This window comes from Scyliorhinus canicula, chromosome 12 (genome assembly GCF_902713615.1).
Source record: "Scyliorhinus canicula chromosome 12, sScyCan1.1, whole genome shotgun sequence".
Classification (NCBI taxonomy): domain Eukaryota; kingdom Metazoa; phylum Chordata; class Chondrichthyes; order Carcharhiniformes; family Scyliorhinidae; genus Scyliorhinus; species Scyliorhinus canicula.
This window is the reverse complement of record NC_052157.1, coordinates 40,575,722-40,581,479: the sequence shown is the minus strand read 5'-3', so window position 1 is coordinate 40,581,479 and position 5,758 is coordinate 40,575,722.

Below are 5,758 nucleotides of genomic sequence, written 5' to 3'. Positions count from 1 at the left end.
AAGCACTCCATGTACAGTCCAAAATGAAAATACATTTAACAGGACAGGCACAACATTACTCATCCCTTAAATTCAATGTCCTCAATCATCTGCCAGTCTTTTGTCCTTAGCAAAGTACATCGCCTTGTCCGGCGATCCAAAGTAATGTTCTTAACCATCGTCGGTGACCCATTAGCGAGCTGGATACAACATACTGAGCTTCACCCCCTTCTTGAAGAGGGCCGATTTTACCCTATTAAAGCTTGCTCTTCTTTTGGCCAGTTCCGCACCCAAGTCCTGTTAGGGGCAGCACGGTAGCACTGTGGATAGCACAATTGCTTCGCAGCTCCAGGGTCCCAGGTTCGATTCCGGCTTGGGTCACTGTCTGTGTGGAGTCTGCACATCCTCCCCGTGTGTGCGTGGGTTTCCTCCGGGTGCTCCGGTTTCCTCCCACAGTCCAAAGATGTGCAGGCTAGGTGGATTGGCCATGATAAATTGCCCTCAGTGTCCAAAATTGCCCTTAGTGTTGGGTGGGGTTACTGGGTTATGCGGATAGGGTGGAGGTGTTGACCTTGGGTAGGGTGCTCTTTCCAAGAGCTGGTGTAGACTCGATGGGCCGAATGGCCTCCTTCTGCATTGCAAATTCTATGAGATGCGCAGCTCGTTGTTTTCTCATTTACAGCTCCGTGTCTGCTTGGCCCACCGCAAAACCTGCTCCTTATCCAGGAACCGGTGCATTCGCACCACCATCGCCCTCGGCAGCTCATTCAGGCGCGGCTTCCTCGCTAGCGCTCTATGCACCCTGTCCACTTCCAAGGGTCAAGCAAACGCCCCATCGCCCAGCTGCTTTTCAAACATGTGCGTCACATATGCCCCTGCGTCCGATCCCTCAATGCCCTCCGGAAGGCCAACGATCCTCAGATTCTGCCTGCGGGACCTGTTCTCGAGATCCTCCACCTTCTCCTGCAGTCTTTTCAGGTGGTCCCTCATCAGCCCCATCTCCACCTCCATTGCAGTTAGCTGGTCCTCGTGCTCAGCTACCTTCTCTTCCACCTTGTGGATCGCCAGTCCCTGGGCTTCTAGTTGTTGTTCCACCCGATCAATCCCTGTCTTTATCGTGTCTAAACATTCCCGCTTTTGCTCGGCGAAACTCTCCTGTATAAATTTCACCAGCTGCTCCGTTGACCACTGGGTCGACAATCCTTACTCCTGTACCTCCGCCATGTTCTCCTGTGCTGTAGGTTCCACACCCTTCTTTTTTGCCCGGCAATTTCTTCTTTTCAGACCACTTCTGGTCCACGTCACCATAAACTGGTGGAGATTCCTCCTCTCTGCTTCACCCACCCACAATTTTTTCGATCAAATCCCACAGAAGTCGGGAGAAAAGGTCCCAAAAGTCCACCACGAGCGGGAGTTACCAAATAAGCGACCTCTTACTCCATGGCCGCCACCGGAAGTCTTGCCGACTCTATTTCCTTCACAATATTTACCTTGATACTGCTCCCTGATATATCCTCCTTATAGGTTAATATTTCTCTAATTCCCACTGCCAGTTTTTCTCCTCTCCTCTCGAAATTTCCCCTCAGGTTCCATCCCCCTGGCAATCTCCCCAACAGCACTAACGAATGTACCCATAAGGAGATTAGTCTCACTCCTCTTAAGGTGTGAGCCGTCCTTCTTGTACAGATTCCACTTTCGACCCAGAACTAATCCCAATGCCTCAGAAATCACAAGCACCCCCCCCCCCACCCCCTTTTAGTTAATTTCTCCATGTGTTGAACTGCTCAATTTCCCTATTCTTGTGCTAACTTGGACGTGGCACTGGGCGTAATGCTGAGATTATTGCTCTGCATTAATCCTGCTTTTTAATTCCCTTCCTATTTCCATAAAATCTGTTTTCAAGACCTCATCCCTTTCCTTACCCATTTCATTGGTCCAGTGTGGACCATGTGCTCTGGCTGTTTACCCTGCCCAAAAATATGTCCTGCAGCCTCGCTGTGACAACCTTTGCCCTGGCACTAGGGAGGCGACATGCCATCCTGGAGTCACATTTACGGTTGCAAGAACATCTGTCTATTCCTCTAACTATAGAATCCCCTACCAATGTAGCACTTTCATTCTTCCTCCTCCCCTCCTGTGCAGCTGCGCCACCCTTGGTGCCACAAACCTGGCCTTGCTACAGTCCTCCGAGGACCCATCTCGCTCACCAGTATCCAAAATGGAAAAGCGATTAGAGAATGAGATAGCCTCGGGGGGTCTCCTGAACTACCTGGCTGCTTCTCTTAGATACTCTGGTGGTCACTAATTCCCTCACTGCCTGTACACTTCTTAACTGTGTGGGGCCACCTTTTAAACATGCTATCCACTTAATCCTCAGCCTTCCGCATGCACCACAGTGACCCCAGCCACCGCTCGACTTCCTTAAGGGGGAGCTTACATTTCTGCAGCTGGTGACACTTCCTGCAGATGTAGTCAGCATGTGGACGTTGTGCGTGCATGACTTCCCACATCCCGCAAGATCCTCATGTCACATGGCTGGGATGCACTAACATACCTTAAATTTTATTGCAAGATGATTTGAGTGCAGGAGTAAAAATGTCCAGCTTCAACCGTATAGGATCATAGAATTTACAGTGCAGAGGAGGCCATTTGGCCCATCGAGTCTGCATCGGGACTTGGAAAGAGCGCCCTACCCAAGCCCACACCTCCACCCTATCTCCGTAACCCAGGAACCCCACCCAACCTTTTTTGGACACTAAGGCCAATCCACCGAACCTGAACATCTTTGGACTGTGGGAGGAAACCCCCAAGCAGACATGGGGAGAGCGTGCAGACTCCGCACAGACAGCGACCTAAGCCGGGAATTCAACCTGGGATCCTGGAGCTGTGAAGCAACAGTGGTAACCACTGTGCTACCGTGCCGCCCAAATAGAACCGTGGTTAGGTCGCACCTGGAATATTGTGTGTGTGGTGATATGATCTGCATACTCGTCTGCCATTGGGCCAGAACGTCGGCTTACCATTGGCCCTGGTCGGTCATGTGCCTCTCGACCGATTGGCCGAGAGGCTGAGTTAACCACGCCTCTATTAACGAGGTATAAATGCTCAGACGCCTGACGATCGACACTTTCCACTGTAGACGATCGCAGAGCTGTGTTCTAGTCAATTAAAGCCAGACTTTGGTAAATCACTCGCCTCGCGTACAATCGATGGTACATCAGTGTGCAGTTTTGGTCCCATCACCTAAGGAAGGATATGCCACCACAGAGCGGGAACAGCGGATGTTTACCAGACTAATCCCTGAGGTGGCAGGATTATTCTGTGAGGAGAGATTGAGGAGACTGGACTTGTAGTCTTTGGAGTTTAGAAGAATGAGAGGTGATATCATTGAAGCGTATAACATTTTTAAAGGGTAGATTGAGAAGGGATGATTCCCCAGGCTGGGGAGTCCAGAACCTGGGAAAGGTCTCAGAATTAGGGACCGGCCATTTAGAACTGAGATGAGGAGTGACTGTCTCAGCGGCTGGGTGCCGAGAGAGCGGGAAAACTGGTGCCCTTTGGCTTTATAGTGTCCGAAAGTTAATAAGTTCAATCACCTGTGATTGGCTGCTCTGTTCTGTGTGCTTACTGGTCATCCTGTGTGTCAATCACTGCCTGTCTGCACTCCATTATATACATAGATGTACATTATGACGAGGAGATTCTTCACTCGGAGTATAGTGAATCTTAGAAATTCTCAACCCCCAGAGGGCTATCGAGGCTCAATCGTTGAGAATATTCAAGACAGAGATCAGTAGCTTTCTAGATACTAATGACATCAAAGAAATGGGGATAGTATGGAAAAATGGCATTGAGGTAGATGATCAGCATCATCTACTTGAATGGCAGAAGGGCTGAATCACCTACTCGTGCTGTGTTCCAATGTTGTTACAGTTCACAATGCTTCCAAGTTTTTAGTCAAATTTCGAAATTGTGCCAAGGTTCAGGTTATTAATGTACATCAAGAAAACTCCTCCTTCCTCCAGAACGAAACATAGTCATTCATCACTACCCTCTTCCTTCCTGTCATTCAGCAAATTTTGTATCCATGCTGCTACTGTCCCTGGATAGCTTGGCTGCTGACGACATTTTTAATTTAAAGTATAAAAATTCGGAGAGAAGGCATCTCAAGATGGAGGCACCTTCTCCCTCACTTACCTGAAATGGTAGCCTGCAGCTCCTTCAAATTTGGAGGGCTACCTACTGACCATCCAGTCTTGTGAGCCCCCAGCTGACCTGATTTGGGAAACAATTGACGACTTTGGTCATTAATGTGCTACCGTGGGCAGCACGGTGGCTAGCACGGTTGCTTCACAGCACCAGGGTTTCAGGTTCGATTCCCGGCTTTCTGGACACTAATAGTCAATTTAGTATGGCCAATCGACCTAACCTGCACATCTTTGGACTGTGGGAAGAAACCGGAGCAAGCGGAGGAAACCCACGCAGACACTGGGAGAATGTGCAAACTCCACACAGTTACCCAAGGCCGGAATTGAACTCGGTTGTGAAGCCTATGGGGAATATCCTGTCCAATCTACAAGGTGACCAAGATTAGGAAAGAAATATTTCAAGATGGACGTACAGGAGAAGGAGGGACATCCCTGAAAGTAAAGGACGACAGAAGGCCAATAATGCGATAGGGTCTTAGCTTAAAGGGATCAGGAAATAGAATCAGTAAGAGTGGTGATTAGGAATAACAAGGGGTCATATCAGCTCGAGGCGACTTACTCATTATTCAGCACCTATTTTTTCCTGTCGTATAAATTGTTGTGAGCCATTGAAATTTGGCATTCTTGTGTTTGTCCTGATGATTACAAGACGCCATCCCTTTCAGCAATGTTGAAGTTCTATACTACCAAGTGACTGTTGGTAGTTAGACCACTTGTAACAGAAGCAATGTAATAATCAGGGTGAACTTTAATCTTCACATAGATTGGACCAATCAAATCGGCAGAGATTGTCAGGGAGATAGAACATAGAACATAGAACAGTACAGCACAGAACAGGCCCTTCGGCCCTCGATGTTGTGCCGAGCAATGATCACCCTACTTAAACCCACGTAATCCGTATACCCGTAACCCAACAATCCCCCCATTAACCTTACACTACGGGCAATTTAGCATGGCCAATCCACCTAACCCGCACATCTTTGGACTGTGGGAGGAAACCGGAGCACCCGGAGGAAACCCATGCACACACGGGGAGGACGTGCAGACTCCACACAGACAGTGACCCAGCCGGGAATCGAACCTGGGACCCTGGAGCTGTGAAGCATTGATGCTAACCACCATGCTACCGTGAGAGATTGGAGAATGATTTTGTGACAGTTATCCATAATAATATGTTGTGGATCCAACAAACAATGAAGCTGTTATAGATCTAAAATTGGAGCAATGGGTCAGCTTTAATTAGTAAGGAGCCTCTGGGAATAGAATGATCATAATAAAATTGAATTCCCATATTAAATTTGAAAGTAAGTAATCTTATAACACCAGGTTAAAGTTCAACAGGTTTGTTTTGAATCACTAGCTTTCGGAACGCAGCTCCTTCCTCAGGTGAACGAAGAGGTGGGTTCCACAAACACATATATAGACAAAGCCAATGATGCAAGATGATACTTTGAATGTGAGTCTTTGCAGATAATTAAGTCTTTACAGATCCAAAAAATTTAATTAGTTTTGAAACCAACAACAGGTGTCCAAAAGTTAATAAAAGCATGAAAATGAATGAGATTAAACTA